The sequence below is a fragment of the Toxorhynchites rutilus genome, chromosome 3 (assembly GCF_029784135.1).
Source record: "Toxorhynchites rutilus septentrionalis strain SRP chromosome 3, ASM2978413v1, whole genome shotgun sequence".
In the NCBI taxonomy this organism is placed as follows: Eukaryota; Metazoa; Arthropoda; class Insecta; order Diptera; family Culicidae; genus Toxorhynchites; species Toxorhynchites rutilus.
This window is the reverse complement of record NC_073746.1, coordinates 67,709,938-67,731,943: the sequence shown is the minus strand read 5'-3', so window position 1 is coordinate 67,731,943 and position 22,006 is coordinate 67,709,938. Positions and strand designations below refer to the sequence as shown.

At 35.8% G+C, this 22,006-nt stretch overlaps 1 protein-coding gene and 2 non-coding genes across 3 annotated transcripts in view; 1 reads left to right on the top strand and 2 right to left on the bottom strand.

Moving 5' to 3' along the window:
* Positions 1-22,006, bottom strand: part of LOC129774927 (centaurin-gamma-1A) — a 478,174-nt gene that overhangs the window by 107,568 nt on the left and 348,600 nt on the right. The gene's annotated exons all lie outside the window — the stretch shown is intronic.
* On the bottom strand, positions 12,859-12,930 carry Trnam-cau (transfer RNA methionine (anticodon CAU)). The gene has a single exon. It is a non-coding gene; the product is annotated as a tRNA-Met (tRNA).
* On the top strand, positions 14,662-14,735 carry Trnan-guu (transfer RNA asparagine (anticodon GUU)). Its single transcript has one exon. It is a non-coding gene; the product is annotated as a tRNA-Asn (tRNA).

The window sequence follows — 22,006 nt, the reverse complement described above, 5'->3', positions numbered from 1 at the left end:
TAGAATTTGAGCTATTCTCTCGTGGAACTTTTTCATGCGGTCCTTATTCTCTGTACAAAACAAAAATTATTCAAATTATGCAGCGAAAGCAAATAATTTATCATTTTATCTGTTTATCATTTTATCATTTTATCATTTTATCATTTTATCATTTTATTATTTTATCATTTTATCATTTTGTTATTTTATCATTTTATCATTTTATCATTTTATCATTTTATCATTTTATCATTTTATCATTTTATCATTTTATCATTTTATCATTTTATCATTTTATCATTTTATCATTTTATCATTTTATCATTTTATCATTTTATCATTTTATCATTTTATCATTTTATCATTTTATCATTTTATCATTTTATCATTTTATCATTTTATCATTTTATCATTTTATCATTTTATCATTTTATCATTTTATCATTTTATCATTTTATCATTTTATCATTTTATCATTTTATCATTTTATCATTTTATCATTTTATCATTTTATCATTTTATCATTTTATCATTTTATCATTTTATCATTTTATCATTTTATCATTTTATCATTTTATCATTTTATCATTTTATCATTTTATCATTTTATCATTTTATCATTTTATCATTTTATCATTTTATCATTTTATCATTTTATCATTTTATCATTTTATCATTTTATCATTTTATCATTTTATCATTTTATCATTTTATCATTTTATCATTTTATCATTTTATCATTTTATCATTTTATCATTTTATCATTTTATCATTTTATCATTTTATCATTTTATCATTTTATCATTTTATCATTTTATCATTTTATCATTTTATCATTTTATCATTTTATCATTTTATCATTTTATCATTTTATCATTTTATCATTTTATCATTTTATCATTTTATCATTTTATCATTTTATCATTTTATCATTTTATCATTTTATCATTTTATCATTTTATCATTTTATCATTTTATCATTTTATCATTTTATCATTTTATCGGTCCAAATTCCAATTCCAACCGAATCATTCGCAGCTTAACCCCACAGCGGGAAAAACAAAAGAAAAGCTCAAAGCACCGATGTGCACTACAGGAATTAATTAGTGGCAGCCGACACCTACCCGACCCAAGTATGGGACCCAGTTCTCTCATTCCGGAGATTATACATCCTGACGAAGCGCTGCTGATAGCCCAAGTAGGACAACAAAGTATCCGTGGAATTGCAGCAGCTCGAGATTTTTAATGAGTGTACTCTTTTGCTATAAATAAACCGGTCAAAGGCTGGGAGTACAGCTTTTTATTTACTTCTTTGAACTCCCAACACTCCCACCCTTGATTTCGTGTAGAGAATAGAGAAATGACTATCTAGAACGAACTACGCCACAGGTTATTACCAGTGCCTGTGCACTCTTCTCTGCGGAAACCGCAACGGCGCGAGTGTGGGTGGAATTGAACGGCGAACGGTTTAACTTTCAATTTTGACCTGTATATGTATTTATATTCGAGTGCACCGAACGGAATGGCGACCGTCATCGTCATCGTTGAAGGTGTTTCGCCCGAGAGAGAGGTTGAATCCACCGCCCTTTTTTATCGTTGTTACGTGGCTCCGTTGATTCATTAGCCTTTGTTGTAGCCATCATCGTCGCGGTTTTCGTTCATTACGCTTTGGTGGCGTGAAAAAATGTTTATATCAACGAGAATATTGGCACCACGTTTTTGTGATGATGAGCATTCCACCTCGCAACACAAAACAGCGTAATTGAAGATCCGAGATCGGATGCACAAATTGAATTGTCTTTCTGGATGACGAAAGACTGCTCGAAACATGAAATAGTTTCCAAACCAGGTCACCAGAATATGCTCGTAATTCTTTCTCGCTTATTACCCATCGGTCGTACAAATTCCCAAACATAAAATTATACCATTCAATCGATAAATCAGCCATTTTTATCACTCGGCTGCCAATTTCGAAATTGGCTGTGGCCTCATCTCTCTCACACACACACACACACCTTGTCCTACTTGAACTAGGCGCGAACTAGAAGTCCACAAATGTCCCATCTCGGGACGACTTACCACTTTACGACTATCATCTCATCTCGACATCAATTTACGCCGGTTCAGCCAAGAAGAAACACGTAACCCTGGCAGCAGATCCTTCGGTTGGCCTATATATTTTATCTTCGAATTTCTTCTTCCGCTCGAATTTTCCCTGTGTCACTTCCTCGTTCATGTCCATCCCTGCTGGGAGGTACGTGTGCGTATTGCGTGCAAAACTAATTCCTTCGGAGGTCGCAAAAAAAAACGAGTAAATAAATTCCAATAAATGTCACACAGAAGATTCAATAAAATTACACGCTTATCAATTTTACTACTACCCGCTGAAGATCCACATCCGGAACGAACGAACAGACGGAACATCGAACTAGATCTCGAAGGTGTCATGGAAAAGGAAATCCGCAAATTCTTGCAGCAGCAGTAGCAATGTTGCAAACAATAAAAAAAGGGTGAACGCGCGGAATTTCACAGCGAGTGAGGTTCAACAACTGGAAACAAACACGCGTGAAATTGATTTCGAAGATTTACAAGATTTTTTGTTTTGTGTCGAAACAACGATTGGGTTGCACTGAGTTTCTCACTGAGAAAGATGTAAGAAACAGCGAGCGGAAGGCTTTTGTCCTATTTGGATTTCAGCCGTGAGTTCTGGGAAATCGGAACGCATTCGAACGAAAAACGTTTTCAATGTATGGTGCAGAGGTTTGGTACGCTTGCTTATCTGTCGAGCAAAAAAAAAAAATGTATTCAATAGAATATTTCAGTTTGGATGTATTCTAGGGTCTCGAATGAAGAGAAGAGTAAAAACGAAGTTATGAATCAATGAAAATGAGCAATCTACAAAATGTAGAATACTGTAGAGATATCGAGTTTTTCAAGATGGAAGTGTATTAATATGATTCACAGTATCAGAAGGTAGAACCATGAGCGTTATGTCTGGTAGAACCCCACATTCAGTATTTTTTTTGAAATTAAATGTCAGTTGACTCAAATAAATTATTAAATGCCCCTTGCGATTGAGTTGATTCGAAAAACAAATCCCCAAATAAAGCCTTCCATCGTGGGCAAATACAACTTTGAAAGAATAAAAGCAAATTTATCAAGCATCCAACCAGTTTTAAACAGTTTTTGATTATTTGGAATCAAAAACGTCGTGCAACAAGAGCGGGAACAAGGTAGGGGACGTCAAAGATTTTTTTCAATAAAAAATGAAATTTGTTTCCTCCAAAAGTGATATGTTCCAATCCAAATTTTTTTCGTAGATTATTTCGATTTTTTCCCTGTGGCATTCATTTTAGGTCTGCAGTCGGGTAAGTAAAGCTCGATACATCTGGATCTAACCAATTGTGACCCGGCATAGTTTTGATAAAATAAAATTGTAAACGTGTCAAAAAATGTCTCATTATTGCATTTTCAAAGGAATGAAAACAAGAAATGTAACAAGGAATAATCATTTAATTTTTCCAGGTATTCCTCGCAATAATTTTGGGAGCTCTTTATAGGCCAACTTGAGTGGCCATTTTCTTCCATCTTCTATATCAGTGGTGGCCAGGTATAGACATGGTGCGGGCCGCATTAGAGTTTTTATTATAGCCGCCTGTCGCAATAATTTTTTTTCTCACTACTTGAAAAATGAAATGTAAAATATACGTGTTTAACTGGTACTTTTTTGACACAATTTTTATTTAAAATTTGAAAGAATTCAATTTAATACCTGTAAATTTCATAACTCGAGAACAAAATGAGATAAAAACCCAAAACTTTTATTGGAGGTATAAAAGTATCCATAATTAACATTTTCGGCAAAATTATTTAAATTATCTCTTCTTCAAGCAGAGTCGATAGAAAACGGTTTGAGCAGCTAGTAGATCTGTTCTGCCGTTTTCCCGCATTTAAATAACGTGACAGTTGCCACACGCTTCACGTACAGATCGAACTTTGTCGTTGCTAGGAAACAAAACAAGTATCGATGGGACCACGAAACTTGGTGAGAGTGAAGCGGGGACATCTAATCAAACGACTGCAGCGTTACCACTTTTCTTCGCTCCAAATTTCTTCGTTGAGAGCAGTCGCGATTTAGCTGACAGCATTATGGCTATACTTGATAATGTGAATACGGTATCTCGAATAAATTGGACGTTCTTTTAATCATCAAAAAGTTTCTACAATATTTTTTGTTTGTTTCAATATAGAAAATCCTTAAATACAAACATACTACAACACTGTTTCGATTTCACTCGAACTACTTTTCTTGAGCCATTTTATCTAAATCAGCTTGAATGTGAGAGATAGCGATGCGAAGCGTGTTTTCCAAATGACTTTCAGTGATTCTGTTCCTTGATATTGATTTCAATTATTTCATAACAACTGCTCACACATATTTGTGGATTCAAACAAAGAAGTAATAAAATGAGCATGTTTTATTGGTTCTGGAAATCGCGCTTCTGGAACATATCTGGAGTAGAAATCCAAGACATCATGGTTTTCGAATTTGTCACGCAGCTCTAAATCACACTGCGTTTCAATGAATTCCATTTGTATGTTTTCTGCGGCATGTACATCATCGAAACTGAGTATAGAAAATTGGAGAATTATTTCATGTGCTTTAAAGTACCAAAATCTGAGAAAAAAAAATCAGCATTAATCGACTGGACTTACACAAATCAAATTTCAATTTTCATGGCATGGGTACATCCGTAATTCTTCGGATCGTTGACGTTTACTCGCAACCGAGTAACTGACAAACGTATAAACTCGGATTTAGTACCGTTACTTGCATGAATTTATGTAAGTGTGAGCAGCCAAAAACGTGAAGAAGACCTTTGAGTACTAACGAGAACGATTGTCAGAAGATTAAATTTGCACGAAAAAAAAAGAAAAAGAAAACAGAAAATATCAGTTTGAATACATACGAATAACAAGAATTATTTGCAAAGTTATTTCTTTTAATTTGTATGGAAGAATTATATTCCATATTCTTAATTTCGCTCACATGATTTTTTTTTCAAATCAGGCCCGGGCCGCATAAACAAAGCTGGAGGGCCGCAGGATGGCCACCACTGATCTATACCATCCTGCAACATCCCGAGTAATATTGCCTCTCCTCTTAGCTTCTGCTCAACAATTGTCCAATTTCGCAGTAACGGGAGGCAAAAGAATACGTTGGGGACCTTTCCGATGAAATCCATCCTGTTGTTACGATACCGCTGAGGTGTCTTTTGACTGTAGTCGTAGTGAAAACGTCTAGAACAGACCACTAGGAACGCTAGAAGTAAAATGAGTAAAATGAACAGTGCGGCCCGATTCAAAGTGAATCGAGCTTCAGATATTTTAAGACACATCAGTAAAACTATGTGAGATAATCCAAAGTATTATTCGACTTTAATTCAGACTAGCCAGAACCATTTGCGGGCTTTTCGATGTTTACTGGATCATAATTGCATCATTTTTATTTCATAGGCCGTAAAAAACCATATAGATTCCTTCAATGCGATCTCATCTGCGTGTTATTTCTTTAATCAGAACGGTGCTGTCATTCAGTCTAGGATTGGGCGATCTTTATGAAAAGATCGATCTTGTCGAATCGATTTTCCAAACGGCGTAGGGATCGATCCACTGATTGGATCGGTACCATAAAATCGATCTTTGAAAAAACGAAAACTTTTTTTTCCAATTTATTTGCTTATCCTATAGAAGTGTCGTCTTTTTTTTAAACAGGGAATACAAATTTCATATTTATAATGAAACATCAACAATTTTTTGATGCAGACCACGAAAAAGTCCAGAAAAAAAAATCCGTGCACTCATTTTGTGCCGGTAAGGAGTCGTTAATACATTAATTGATTCTGACGCCAGTTCTAAAAAACAACCTTTCGCCTGGAATTGATGTCAACATCTAGTTCAGTAATTCTATGAGCCACTGATTACAGTACATTCTCCCAGTAATTGCTGCTAGTTCTGTCTCTGTCAGTAGTTCTGTATTAAATTCCTTTTAAAAATCTTATTCAATTTGAACGTGGAATGTGTCGGGGCGACGAAAGTTTTAAGCACAGTTTGAGTAACGAAGGATTCTAAAATTTTGTGGATTGTAGGAACCATTAGTTATTGGCCACTTACTAGAGCAAACAAAACGTTTAATTTTTTTTTCATTTTGTGCTTGTTTTGATTGAGCGTGCTTGAGTGAAAAGGATAAAAATTTAAAAAAAAAATCTCGTACACTATAGCTAAATCATGATTTTACGGGTTGTACAAATGCTTCAAAGACGACTGAATGTTTTCTAAATGACTAAATTATTTCAGAAAGTAATTCCTTCTTTGGCAAATGAGCTTCTCTTTCACGTGGTGTTCAACCGATTTTAATTTATGATCAGGATTATCAACAAAAATTGTGTTCTCTTTTTTTTTCTCAATCGGGATTATTTATTATCATTCGTGTAGATGTTTTATCCGACTAAATGGTATTCGAGTGACCGAGTACAATATTTAAATATCACTACTAATCAGACAAGCGTAAATCGGTCGCCCGAAATACAGATGCAGCATTCGTTCTACGAACAATGTAGGTAGAGAAAATATATAATACCATCTAAGTTTCGCCGTATTCTATTCATTGAGTATAAACAATTCGCCATTAGCGATTTCAAATTACGGTTTTCACAATTCGTCAGTCATCTGACTAATAATGAATCCTATAAATTGTATGGTGTTTATACTTAGTTTGGTGAACTTTGACTTCATGTTTTACCTTCTTATCTAACTAATGAAAAAATGGAATATGGTTAAAAGTTTTTATAAATCTAGATACCTTCATGACTCAACAAAAAAAAAACAAAGTTTATTAGTAAGAAGGTAGATAAAAAAATGCACTATAATAAATTTAACTCTTTGTGGTCGTTTGTCTGCTCTCAGCCACCATAGCAAGAAACCATGTTAATCTTATATTTTAATCAACCAAGTATCAGTTTATGCTATTCCTAAACGAAGCTTGATGTCTAGTGAACATGTTCACGAATCATTACGGTGTTTCTATGAGTAACAGATAGCGTACTCAGTATCAAACAAAGTAGTCACTCACACAAGGCATCGCACAGTGCGTTGAATGCGTAGGAATGTGGGATAAAAATCATAACAGCAGAATTTAGTCATTGTAACACTTTGGTGATGTGCACCCGTGGCCGAGTGGTTAGCGTCCCACACTATCATGCCGGGTGTTCGGGTTCGATTCCCGTTCTGGTTGGGGGATTTTTCGTCAAAGAAAATTCTTCCGGCTTGCACTGTGGTCACGCGTATTCTAGAGCTTGCCACTTTAGAGTACATTTAAGGCGTGTTATTCGGCATAGAAATCTCAACCAAGTATTAATGAACGACGCTAGTTAATGAATACGTTGAGACGGCAAAAGTTCCACAGGGAACGTTAACGCCATTCAAGAAGAAGAAGAACACTTTGGTGTGATGGAAAAGATTGTTCATAAGTATCAGAACTACTGTTTGCATAAATGTCTCATGTTACTTGAATAGTCGCATAAGTGTCTCAAGCGACAAAATCTTTGCTTATCTAAAATGAAAAGTTATGGTCATTTCGGATACGCAGAAATTATGTTGAAGTAGTTGTTTCAAAGAGCAGAATAATTGTTTGCATAAGTGTCTTATGTCATCTGAATAACCTCATTTAAAAAAAATCGTTATTTGTTAAAAGTGAAAAGTGCTGATCTTTTCGGATACACATTGCTGGCATTAGTTGCACATTAGTTGCGTCAATGACAAAAGTTTCTCATATTCAACAGATAATACAAATAAAAGGAAAGGGAAAATAATTCCGACCAGTACGACACCCATGCCCAAATTTAATACGACCGCAAGGGGTTAATATTAGGCTGTCAAAAAAGTCCTGCCGTTATTTTTTTTTTATCTTTCATTTGTTCATAAAATTAGTTACAATCATCTGTTTTAAGTCAAATATGCGCCGTTTTGTTCGATGACTTGTTCCCAACAAGATGCCAACTTCATAATAACCCTGTTATAGAACCTCGCTTCCTTATTGGCAAAAAACTCGGATAGCCAATTTTCACAGGCCTCTTTTGTGGCTTACTTCTGACTACCTAGCTCGTTCGCCATGGAAAAAAACAGGTGGTAGTCACTTGGTGCAAGGTCCGGACTATACGGCGGATGCAAAAGAACCTCCCATCCGAGCTCCCGGAGCTTCTGGCGCGTCCCCAAAGAAGTGTGTGGCCTGGCGTTGTCCTGATGGAAGACAATGCGGCCTCTGTTTATCAAAGATGGCCTCTTCTTCATGAGTGCTACCTTCAAGCGGTCCAGTTGTTGGCAGTACAGGTCCGAATTGAGCGTTTGGCCATAGGGAAGCAGCTCATAATAGATTATTCCTTGACAATCCCACCAAACACACAGCAGAACCTTCCTGGCCGTTAATGAGGGCTTGGCCACCGTCTGAGCCGCTTCAGCGGGCTTCGACCACGACCGTTTGCGCTTCACGTTGTCGTAAGTGACCCACTTTTCATCGCCAGTCACCATCCGCTTCAGAAACGGGTCGATTTTGTTGCAATTCAGCAGCGATTCACATGCGTCGATACGGTCAAAGATGTTTTTTTGCGTCAACGTGTGTGGCACCCATACATCGAGCTTCTTTGTGAATCCAAGCTTCTTCAAATGGTTAATAACGGTTTGATGACTTATCCCCAGCTCTTGGCCGATGCTACGGCTGCTGCTATGCCGGTCTTTCTCGGCTAATTCAGCGATTTTGTCGCAATTCTCGACGACAGGCCTTCCGGAGCGTGGCGCATCTTCGACGACCTCTACACCAGAACGAAAACGTTGAAACCATCGTTGTGCGGTGGAAATGGAAACTGTATCGGGTCCATAAACTGCACAAATTTTATTGGCAGCTTGAGATGCATTTTTGCCTTTGTCATAGTAGTACTGTAAAATATGTCGGATTTTCTCTTTATTTTGCTCCATATTTGCGACACTATAACTCACGAACGGCTTATCCAAACAAAACACTGTCAAGGACTATATTATAGCGCGCAAAAATACCTTTCCAACAAGCTATAGTGTGACTCGATACAATGAATACAACTAGAACTACGCGCTTACAACGACTCCTCGCGGAAATACCACAGGACTTTTTTGACAGCCTAATATTTAAAATTGATTTTTTTTTAAATCTGTAATTTCGGTATCTTTGCTGAAAATTTGTAATTCTGTATATACAGATTCTGTATCTCAAATTTGGCGAAAACCTGATGGGGACCCTGCATTTTTTACATAACATATCCAAAATTGAGAGATGTGTTCCATTTCGTTTTTGAGTTATGATTATTCAAAGTTAAGGTCCGAGAAATTTTTTTCCCGTTTTTCCAAAAATATTTTTTTTATAAATCTATAACTTTTGAGCTACTGGACTGATTAAGATATTAGATATATCGAATTGAAGCCAATGAGCTAGTGTTCTTTGGGAAAATATTACAATTGCGAAAAAAAATGGATTTTGCTTCAGTGATTATAGAATGGCACCTAATAAAAAAAATTCAATTATATTATATTAATAATTTCAAAACAAAATTAAAAAATTAAAAAAAAGTGTTATATTTTTCCAGAAAAGACCAGCTAATTGACTTTAAAATCATGTAAATCGATTCGGGAGTTCAAAGGTTATGATGTTTTAAAAAAGGCACTTTTGGAAGAAAAAAAAAGAGAAAAAAATATTTTTCGAACCACCCTAAAGATGAAAATGGTCACCCTAACGGAAAAATTAAAAAAACGGTTCTAATATTTTGCGATAAGAAACAAAACTACCAATTTTCACGAAAGTCTGAGAACCACTATATCGGTTTGGCATGGAATGGCTGAATACTAATTACGTTATTCAACCATGTAGGGGAACCGCGGGTAATACGGACAGTGGGGTTAATATGGACAGGTGGTTGATTTGTTATAGTTACATTTTGAATTTCAGATTTCTGTTAATGAGAACACCTTCTACATGTTATTCTATAATATTTAAGCCACCCTATGGCAATGAATACTGATCAAAAGTGGAAAAAGGAAAAATAAACCGAAAATCATGCATGATTCCGCGTGTGGATGTAATTTTAGCTGTTTCGATATTAAGCATTTTGAGTGGTTCAATATCAAAATTCAATTCGCTGATGGTTTCGGTTTGTGAGTTAACAGAGAAGCAATATTAGGTATGTACGGAAAAGTAAATTCATTTTTGAGTGAAAAATTTAAATTATTGAAATAGTTGTACTGGTGGGGTAAAACGGACAGTTGCCAGTTAGAGTGAGATGAACTGCGAAAAGTCTGTTTATTGTATTCCTAAGGAATGTCCTGCATCTATGAATGGAAATCGAATCGCCAAATGTGGACTGTTTAGAAGCTGACTGGAGCCAAAAGCAAAATAGTTGAGGATCTGCCCGGATCATTTAACGGACATTCGGGATGAGTTCAAACCTTGGTCGATTAAAATTATTCCTCTCGTGATCGATAAACCTCTACGCTTCATATATTACAAACCTATCCATATTACCTCGACTACATGTCCATATTACCCGCATCGAAAAAAATGTTCTACTTTTCGATCTGTTTTAATTTCAGTAAAAAACATTGAAAAACATTTTTTTGTAAAATATTTGGCTAATTAGGTAGAAAAAAAGTGTACTGAATTGCAACAAACTGCATCAAAGTTTTGGAAAACATGAGTTTCCACAGATATAATTGGCGTTCTTCTTAACATGTCCGTTTTACCCCCACCTCCCCTGATAGTTTGTACTTTTTCGGCACGAATTCCAATGTCTAGTGAACCTGTCCACTCATTAATACGGAACTTCTATGAATAACAGATAACGCTACTCAGCAAAAACACAAGATTATTAGCGTGGGATAATAAGAGGGTCTCTTCCAAGGGAAATTAGTTCCGAGCACAAAAGGTTAGAAGCAACTTTCGCTCCGTAATCACTGATTACGGACGCCACTACCGAAAAAAGTGATCTGACTATACACTTCCGCCGAGTCAGAAGAAGTACCCATAAGTCGGAAATTATATTCGACCAAAAATGGCAAAGAATTATTTTGCGAATAAAGCCACATTCGTGGCAATTGTGACCACTCTATTCGGGATCTGTTGTTTTACGATAGAAAAGCATTGAACATTGGATTGAATTTATGGGAGTTTTTTGACGATGTAATTAAAATATAGTTTTTTCTATAATGTTCATGATTTTACCAACAACTTTGTCGAACTCTATATAAAAATCAGACAGCCAGATTTCCAATATCGATTTTTTGAAAAAATGTCAATGATTGTCAGTTCATTTTTATAAAAATCTGCCGCAACTAAAATGGGTCGTATTCTAACGGAAATTGTACTTTTGGGTAACTGCCTAAAATTTAAATGGATGTACCGTTTTGTCTCATATTCCGAACAGTCTCAAATTCCGAACACTTCATTTTTAAACATAAATTTACTAAACTTTTATGTTATAATAATGAATAACGAATAATGAAAACACAGACATTCTTTAAGCTATAGGCTTCATTTTGACATTATTTACAGGTATCAATACAGCCCATAATTTATACTATTAGACATTTGCAAAATAGTGACAGTCAAAACCAATGATAAAATGTTTGCGTTAGCAAATTCCGTAAAAAACAAGCGTCGTTCATTATTCAGTTATTGTAGTTGTTTTAACTATTTTGATTGCTGTTTTTATGTTAAGTGCTAGAGAATATAAGAACCTACAATAACTGGGTGAAAAAAAAAGGTATTTTATGTAAAAATCTTCATTAAAATTAATATTGAAGTAGTGTTCAGAATACGAATCAAGTTTCTACGCATGATTCAAATTCCGAACACTTCATTTCAAATGTGAATTCACTGAACTTTAATGTTATAAATAATTGAATGATCAGAACCCCGAAATTCTTTCGGTTATAGTCTCTATTCTAACATCATTTACAGGTATCGATACAGCCTATAATTTATAATATTGAGCATTTGAAAAAAAAGTGACAGTCAAAACCAATGATCAAATTTTTACTTTAGCAAATTCTGCATCGTTAATTTTTCAATTTTAGTAGTTTTTTCAACTATTTTGTTTGTTGTTTGTTGTAAGTGCTAGAATTTGTACGAATCTACAATAAATGGATGAAAAAACGATATTTTATGCAGAAATCTTCATTAAAATTAATGTTCGGAATATGAATCAACTTTCTACGCATGATTCAAATTGCGAACATTTCATTTCTCAATGTGATTTACTGAACTTTCATGTTATAAATAATGAAATAATCAAAACCTTGACATTCTTTTGGTTATAGACTTCATTCTAACATCATTTACTGGTATCGATACTGATTAATTTGATATATCGGTCATATGAATCGGTCCAGTAGGACAAAAGGTATGATTTTTTTTCTAAGAAATGCATCTTTGCTGTTCGGAATATGAGACAAAAGTGATTAAACATATTTTTAGTTTTTCACCATGAATATTCATTTGTAAATCAATTTTATTGTAGTCAAGTTAAAAAAGGCTCTATTGAATCCAAAAAGTAATTTAACTTCGTGAAAGAGCGCCATTTTGAGTAATGAGACACTGTTTAATGATCACCAAAGCTTAAGTGTTCGGAATTTGAGACAAAACGGTATTTCGTTTCATTTCAGTATCCCGGCATACAGTTCGACAATTAAATTCGCGAACTATGTGAAATAACCTCGTCATTTAATGTGAAAAATGGCATAGACACGATTTTTGCAAAACTGTCCACTTAATTTTTATATACACAGCATCGACAAAAAAGATAGCAGAGCGTAGTTTCGATCTACGGACCTCTGGGTTATGGGCCCAGCACGCTTCCACTGCGCCACTCTGCTCATGTTCAGTTGTAGCGCTAGCAGCCGTACACATTCTTCGAAACGGGGGAGCGAAATGCTCTGCCGATAACCGAGAGCAGTGGAAAACGTCAGCGACAGCGCGCAAGGGCGATACGAAAGGGCGAGATACGGCAATACACAGTTACAGACTCACTGCGGATGTATTGAGTAGGGCAGAGTTTTATGGTTCCGTTGTCGCCCTCAATGTTATTCCTTTGAAGATGAATACTGGTTAAGTACAAATCGTTCATATTTTGAAACATACCAGTTTGGAAAAGTATCCACGAAATAGCATTTCGCATACCGGTGAAACGCGCACATATACAGAACACAGCCGCACTTTAGAGCGCCAGTATGACATAACCTCGTTTCATCTCTGCAGATAAAAGTTGGCATCTCTGCAGATAAAAGTTGGCATCTCGTTGACTAATGAAGCGTCAAACGGATTACAGTGACTCACCTGCGGTGACAAAACTGCATAAATTTAAATTAACATTATTCATTATTCACACCCAAAGTTTTCTCTATGAATCGACGACCAACGATGATCACATTCAGTATTACGGCGCTATTAAAACCTCTCCATTTGTTTTCCGTTGATGTGAATCATCTTCGAAAGATGATCACAAAGATAAAATTTTACTGCCATTAGCCCACACTTTCAGTCAAAACAGAAAATCAAATCGGGGGCCGGCATTGGCATTGAGGCCTCTCGAAAGGAGAACCTCACTCAAGACGGCCATAAAAAATGTTGTTTTCCAAAACAGCCACCAGCCAGGCCGGCGTCTCGAAACGCTCTGGCGCTTGTCAGTCTACCTTCGCTCCCTTCGCACCATCGAACCTTAATTGTGGCGAATTTGTTTTTACGACTTTTTAATGTGTGCCGTGACAATGAAAAACAAAAATCAACTGTCAGTCACAGAAGATCGCCCGCATTGATTTTTGGTCGATTTCGAGTGAGATACACACTGCAGACAGAAGCTTTTGTTAGCCTCGAGTGATATCATATACCCACTTAAACAGGCTGGAATGCACTTCTTTGACATGTCAGCCGCAGCGACGGTAAGTTCTCTTCTCCTTAAATGGATCATAAAAATCAGAGCGACTATTGAGAAAAAGGAGTCTGGTCCGGGGACAAATAATTCACTAGCCCCAGGTTTAATGCGTTGCCATTGAATAGCGGTTTTATTGCACCGGGTGTTGTTGTTTCGTTGGTTTTTTTGGTTAGTTTGTTCGCGTAGATCATGATGATGGTGGAAGGACAGTTGAATATGGTCTAATGAAGGGTATTTAGTGGTAATTTGGTGTGTCTCGTTCAAACATGGGGATCTGATCAACAAGAGGTTCTTTTTTATACATTTTTATTCTTGTCATTTTACGATCCACAGCTGAAGGGGATTGTGTTTTTGCTAGTGGCATTTTGGTTGTCGTGTTTTAATTCGAACGATTGTCAAGTCAAAAATTAGTATGTGCCACATACTTAAATTAAATGGCAATTTCAAATGTTAAGGTGAGTCAATTGAATACTACCATCATTGCTAACAACACAATACTAAGTAAGAAACACGTATTGATCAAAGGGTTACAATATATTTCATCATCATGCATAGTCATCGATTTGTCATACATGAAGCAGAGCAGAAGCTAAATATATGAGAATTACACAGCATCATTTGAGAATGTCCCCTTAACGAAAATAGTTATGCTGTACTGTCACACATATCCATAACTGCCTTCGTGGCGCAATCGGTTAGCGCGTTCGGCTGTTAACCGAAAGGTTGGTGGTTCGAGTCCACCCGGGGGCGGTATCTTTTTTTGTTTTAAATATTTACAGTCAATCGCAAAATTGAATGTACACCCCGTGTTAGTTAGTTATTTTTTGAATCTTTCGGGGTTAAAAAGCAAATAATTAAAAGCGACTTATATTCATCGATAAATCAATCCTTTTTACTCTCATGTAGTGATATAAAAAAATGGATATCGTCTCATCCGTATAAAGGTTCCAGAACTCGTTAGGGGCTGTCCACATACCACGTGGACAACTTTAGGGGAGGTAGGGGTTACCAAAATGTCCACGCTTGTCCACGGTGAGGTGTGAGGGGGTTTAAATAATGTCCACGTGGACATGTAAAGTATATTTTTAAGTAAAACTAAAAATTCAATGATCTGCTCTATATTTACAAGATATTTTTAACTTTACGCCCACCCTGAATATTCTGTATTCAACAATAAAAAGACTGAGTTGCCTGAGAGTGCTGCCCGGTCAGACATCCATATTCTTTCATATGGCTGGACTTCTTCCCGGAGATGTATATTCTGAAACAAACGCGCATGAACTGGCATCGATCAATTTATTCCAAACGGTAGTAGAGGACCATGTATTTCGTCAGGATAAAAACATAAAGAATGTTGGAATTTTTGTAGTATAAAAATCACGACTCATGTGCAGGTTTCGATTCAGCATCTGCTCTTGATGACAAAACGGCTTCGTATTTATTTTCAGAGAGCTCCCAAGGTTTTCCGAAAATTGAAACGAACAACAAATTCTTCCATGAGTGCACGGGCCGTATCTGTGGAGATCTGTTTCTTGCAATGATGTTTTTCTTTATTGAGATATGGTAATTTTTATAATACACTTCTAGAGGGTTGCAAGGATGCAACATTTGCACAACCCGATTGGATTTGACTCAATCAGATGAATGAACGCTATATTGGGCTAATTTGAAATTCGACCGTATTCCGGAATAAGGGTTTATATTATCGAAAAACATTTGAAAGAACGCACCTCAATCTACGATTCGTTTCATAAACGCAACTAAAATGCATGACTTGACTTGGATGGCACTAACGTTCCCAGTGGAAATTGAGGCTTCTCAACGGTATTACTTGCATCATTTTTATTAGTAGTACTTCGTTGAGATTTCTATGCCGAAGAACAAGCCCTGAATGTATTCAGGAGTGCAAAGCTCTAGAATTCGCGTGACCTCAGTGCAAGTCGAACTCGAACCCCCAGCATGATAATGTGTGACGCTAACCAGTTGGATGAATTCCAACTAGTAACAAGTACTGCTTGCAGCTGAGCGTATTAAAATTAGAGATGAAACACAATATTTGCTATCCGGCCGGATACCGGATGGTGACTTAGTATCCGGCCTGATACCGGATATCAGAAAAAATCAATAATTTCTCATTAACACAAGATAAATAATATTTTTTTCAAAATTAAATTCATATCAACTCATAACAATAATTCATTAACACTATTACTTTTATTATGAATGTTTGAACCGACCGATTACGCTTTGCTTCGTACACCAGGCCAGCTTCAGAGAACAGTCATTCTTTATAAACACTACTGTAAGGAACTGAAAGATAAACTCTAGCAAATTTTGCCGATTGGGGTACTGCTTAGAGTTTAATGATTACCAAATGTAATCAACGTGATTGTGATCCATTCGAAATGTTTTCCCATAACAGTCGATTTCGTTACCAATGACATTTTTTTTTCTTTTCGCTACGATAACTATCATATTCATTTGCCACTTTGTTGAAAGTGTTTCAAAAGGTGTCGTGAGCTTCAGGTTTAATTCAGTTTCGTCTCTTCTGCTTTGTTTGATTTGATTTGTGTCGAAGTAAGTGTACCCTCTCTCAGATTATCATCCCTGAAGACAGTTCCTTTTCTTTTTTTAATCTTGAATGAAAATAATTGATTGTTGTTCTTTGATTATTTGAATTCGTAGTATTTACTCCAACTCAGCTAGTATTAGAATTATTTCAATATATCTACAAAATAAAATATAAATAAATAGAAATAGATATAGAAAATAGAAAATCCTTGAGAAAAAAAAGTGGTCAATATCCTTGCAGAAAACTTGATACTCAATTAAAGGATTTTCATTCTATACGGAAAATCGAAGCTTGCCGGATATCCGGTATACAATATCCGGCCAAATTACTATCCGTTTCATCACTAATTAAAATCAGCGATCTAGAACGCTTCAAGGGCGCTTCCTAGACTCCACCTGTCTTACTCACCAGATATTGTATCTTCAGTTTATCAACTGTTAATATTTCTGTAAGATGAGAAAATATTTCGCAATCCGCGATCATGAATGTAGATGAATAGATTCTGAGACAAATTACGTTCATCTTAGAATTCAAAAAAAAAATGAATGGAAATTGAATTTTCAAAAGAAATTAGAACAATATCTCAAATCGTCCTTAAAACCTTAAAACAAATATTATTTTCCACTGGGGTCCATACATTTTTGTTCTTCATGTTTTTTGTCCACTCATTTTGTTTCTAAATGTTTGTTGGTGTCCTTTTTTTTTTGAAAATTGAATCCTCAAATAAGAGTATCTTTGAGATGGGGGTGAGCGGAGGACAAAAAAAAATTAATAATTTTTATTTTCAAAGTGTGTTCAATCCACCAATCCATTGTCATTATCTCCTCCCAATAACAAAGCACAAAGTTTAATGCAGTCAATACAAAGAACGGTCCAAAACTAGCAATACATTACAACATTTAGACGATTTGAACAGCGCGATAATATCAAAATCGATGAATTTAAAACAAATCGTTACTATTAATAAGACTATCATTTCTATTAACAAAACATGTAATAGAAAATTGAAACAAACTTGAAATTAGATATAAGCGAAACATACAGGATCTTCTTGATTTTCTTCAAAAACTGGAGAAATATCCACGTGGACAACTGTGGGAGGAGTATAGGGAATGTCCACGTTTGTCCACAGAGGGGGAGGGGGTGTCTAAAATCAAGCTTTTTCTGTCCACGTGGTATGTGGACAGCCCCTTAGGTCTGTTGACATGCGACTTAGCAAACTGTAGACGTTTTTTTCAAAATTGAAAAATTTGAGGTGAAAGACTTTTTACAGGAAAAATGACCTCTCAGATTGTTCCTGTATGCTACTCTCCGGACAATGTCTGCGCTGACAGGTCTTCCAATAGCACCGGTTACTTCGGTGATCAATTTAAGAATGTTTGTTTTAGGATTATTTCGAAATGTTCACACAATTACCCGTTCATCATCAGAAGACGGGATCCGTTTGGTCCTCTACCCGCGAATGCAAATGAAACCAAATCTGGCATGTGGAGAGTTTAGGGTGCAATAAATGATTCTATGGTGGTTAGAAACTCCACCTCCCTCTCTAAGGGGATTTGGGGTGCAAAAAATGTTTTTACAGTGGTTAGATACTCCTCCCCCTCTCTTTGGGGGGAGGGGGTTTTGGTTTCTCTGCCATGCAAATGGAACACAATTTTTTGTATTACTCGAGAACTAATCAAGTAAATGAAACCAAATAAAGTATATGGAGGTTTTAGGGCACAAACAATGTTTTGACGGTGGTTAGACACTCCACCCCACTCTCTTAGGGGAGGCTGCCATAAAAATGAAACACAAATTTCTGCATTACTCGAGAATTAATCAAGCAAACGAAACCAAATTTGGCATATAGAGATTTTAGGGTGCAATAAATGATTCTATTGTGGTTAGATACACCTCCTCCCTCTCTTAGGGGGGGCTGTCATACAAATGAAACCCGAATTTCTGCATTCCTCGAGAATTATTCAAGCAAACGAAGCCAAATTAGGTATATGGAGGTTTTAGCGCGCAATAAATGTTTTCACGGTGGTTAGACACTACACCCTCCTCTCTAATGGGAACTATGTATGGCGGCACGAAACGTTTCTATGGTGAATAGACACTCCTCCCTCCTCTCTAAGGGGAGAAGAGGCGAGGGGTCTGTCTTTTTTCTATCATATTTTCTGTATCAAACATGTATTCCATATAACGGAGAAACATGTTATTTGCGAGTGGTTGAAAAATCTTGAACGAGAATTGTGTCTGAAAATAATCTGATATTATAATGATGAGTTTTGGAAGAAGTACTAGGAATTTTGTAGTAAAAGGTAAGTTCAACGGGGTCGATGAGAAGATCAATCAATGAACAGTTCTGCGATTGGACTCATGAACTTGCGCTTAGTAAGAAAACGTGAATGTTTGAAGGTATTGAAAACAAAAAACAAATGTTGGGCGGGCCGAAGTTTGCCGGGTCAGCTAGTAATTAATACAAATCAATATCGTGTGTCAAATAAATAATAATGTTTGATGCTCTGAATTTAGAAAAGGATCAGTATCCGTAAGCTTGGAATATGTTGTTAAAAATTGATATAATTTTCCGGCAATGTCTTCAAAGATTATTTCTACAACTATCTGAGGACTCTTGCTTTGACCAGGGATTCAATTTTGACAAAATTTGTATTGTTTTTCAAAACGTCTTCCACAGAAACATTGGCTCAATCAGCAAAAGGTAGTGCTGCAGTTGAGATATTAATATTCTATATTAAAAATTGTTCTCTATTTTTATGTTATCTTTGATCACTTGAAAAGATATTATTTTTCACTGAGATACGTCGTTGGTTTTTGTTTAAATGTTCATATTTGTTTGAATAATTCATTTGTTTTATTTTCTCAATTGATGTTCAACTCTAGGTCTCTAGACTAACATAATGTCGTATAGTTAACGTAGGATGACGTTACGATATTTGTTGCATGTTGATATTGAACATCTTTGAACAAGATACACCATGGTCGCATTCGACCATGAGTTAAGGAAGCGCCTGGAGTTTTATACAAATTTGTGGGAAATTAGCGGCTCTCATTTAAATAATTGTGTATTGTGCTAATGTAAGGACTGATGTACACACACTACACGCGAGATGCAACACTTATGTTTTACCCAACCCAGGTTGGACATCGTCTCGTAGATGGGCAGTATCGAGCCCGACACCGGTCGCTGAAAAAGGCAAAATAATTAAATTATCCTGTAGCGTCCCGCATGTAGTGTGCTCTCATTTCAACCCAATTTCAAAATATTGACTATTGAGAATTTTATATTTATCTACATTGCAATAGTCTAATAAAAAATCTAATAGATTCATCAAGAAATGAAAGCAACATTGGTCGGTGACTCGACCGATATTTAGTTTTGAATGAGGACTACATCTTCGATTACTATATAAGGGGGTCATCATACGGAATTGAAAATAAGTCATGTAACAAAAAGTTTAACTATTTAATGTTAGACAAAATCGTTCTCACGATATATTTTAGACGGAAAATTCATCCATTTTTTTTTGCCTAAAACAAAGAGTGGAGACAAGTGTACAAATCAACGAATAAAAGTAGCCAATACAAAGAATGTTTTGCGAGCCAAAACGAAGGTAAACTCTGTATTATGCAAGATTTTTCTAAGCTTTAGTTTCCGTGAATGTTGTGTACAAAAAATTGTTAAATCAGACATCCAGTTAGTGTGGTAGAAATAAGGGTGATGCAGATGGCAGACTTGAGTAGTGAGATTGCTACTGTTTCACCACTACTTTCGGCCTTGTGACACAGACAACGTTTACGACGTTTACGTTTAGTTGCTTCCAAGTGAAAACACTATTTCCAGTGAGTTTGCTCATGTGGCAGTGACAGTGTGTAGTGAATACTGGAATCACATCGGGAAAAACGAATAGAAGCGATTACGGTGATGTTCCAGACAAGGAAAATTTCAACGGGGGAACGGAGGAAGAAATGCTGGTTTTAACACATTTCTATACAGAAATTCCATACCAAATTGATTTTCGTGGAAGTTGATAATTTTGTTCCTTATCGCAAAATATTAGACCGTATTTTTTATTTCTCCATAAGGGGGCCCATTTTCATTAATCAATTTTTCCCCTTTTTTCATAACTTTTGAGCCACTGGACCGATTCAGATGATCGACATATTAAATTGAAGCTAGTCTTCTTTGAATCATGCTTATATATTATCAACTGTTCAATAGTTTATTCATTGAAAAATAAAGTAATAAGTAATAATAGTTTATTCTCTTTATAGTAATAAGTGCGTAGAAGTATTTCGTATCGATTGATGTCAATATGTCGATGATCCATCAATGAATGGTCGACTAATGAGATTTCAAAATCTTTCATTTTTTCGTTACATGCTAAATTCTTAATTTACAATCTACAATCTATACCTTTCTGTTAAAATTGGAAGAAAATAATTAAAATTGAAATTTAAATCTAGTGAAGTCGTTCAAACGCGGCTAGTTGCCTTCGTGGCGCAATCGGCGATTAGCGCGTAACCGAAAGGTTGGTGGTTCGAGTCCACCCGGGGGCGTGCATTCCTATGCTCACCTTTCCATGCTATCAATAACGAGCAACTAATGTAGCGGCAAGGTACAAGTTTCACAACCCGCAAATCCGATGCTCGCAAGCTCAAGCGCAACTGCTCGCAAGAAATGCAAATGCAGTGCTCGTTCTACGAATATTGAGAAGAGAAGAACAATTAGCTTCGCCTCGTTGCGATTTATTCGGTATAAATGAAGCTATACGTGATTTCTATCGCACTTAGCGAATGAACTTTTCGAGTTAAAAGCCGAGATAGGCGAATGTGACATCAACTTGTCTTAGAAATTCAAAGCACCCTCTTAGATTCAGTGATACGTTGTGGATGAAAAGACATCGGTCATTGAGGCAAATTTGCATCTTTGAAATCTCCAAAAAAATTAGACTACTTTTTGAAAAGGGCAAATAATTTTATCTTAATTTTCGACAAGAATTTCTCACTGAAAAACTATAAGACCTACAAAACGTTGATCAAAGAAGAAAATGTAGGAAATTGTATGAATTTGTGATTAAAAACATTACACTGAAAAAAAATATCAAAAGTTTAACATCATTTTCTCAGAAATGTATCTTTCTAAAATTCTCAAAAAATATGAGTAGCTCACACAATAACCAGCAAATCATCCATACAACGAAACAAAAGCACTTCTACAGGAAAAGAGTTTTTCGAACAATTATTTTTTCATGTTTTCTGCGAAAAATTACTACTAATATTCAACTCTTAACATGTTTTAGTGAAAATTCTCAAACATATGGATTGCAAAGTTACTGGAAAGACGTACTTGGAAAGTTACGAGTATTAGTTTTTTTTTCAGGAGTAACCGTGCAAAAATGCCATATATCTAGATAGAAAGTTGGTGTCTTTGACAAAAAAA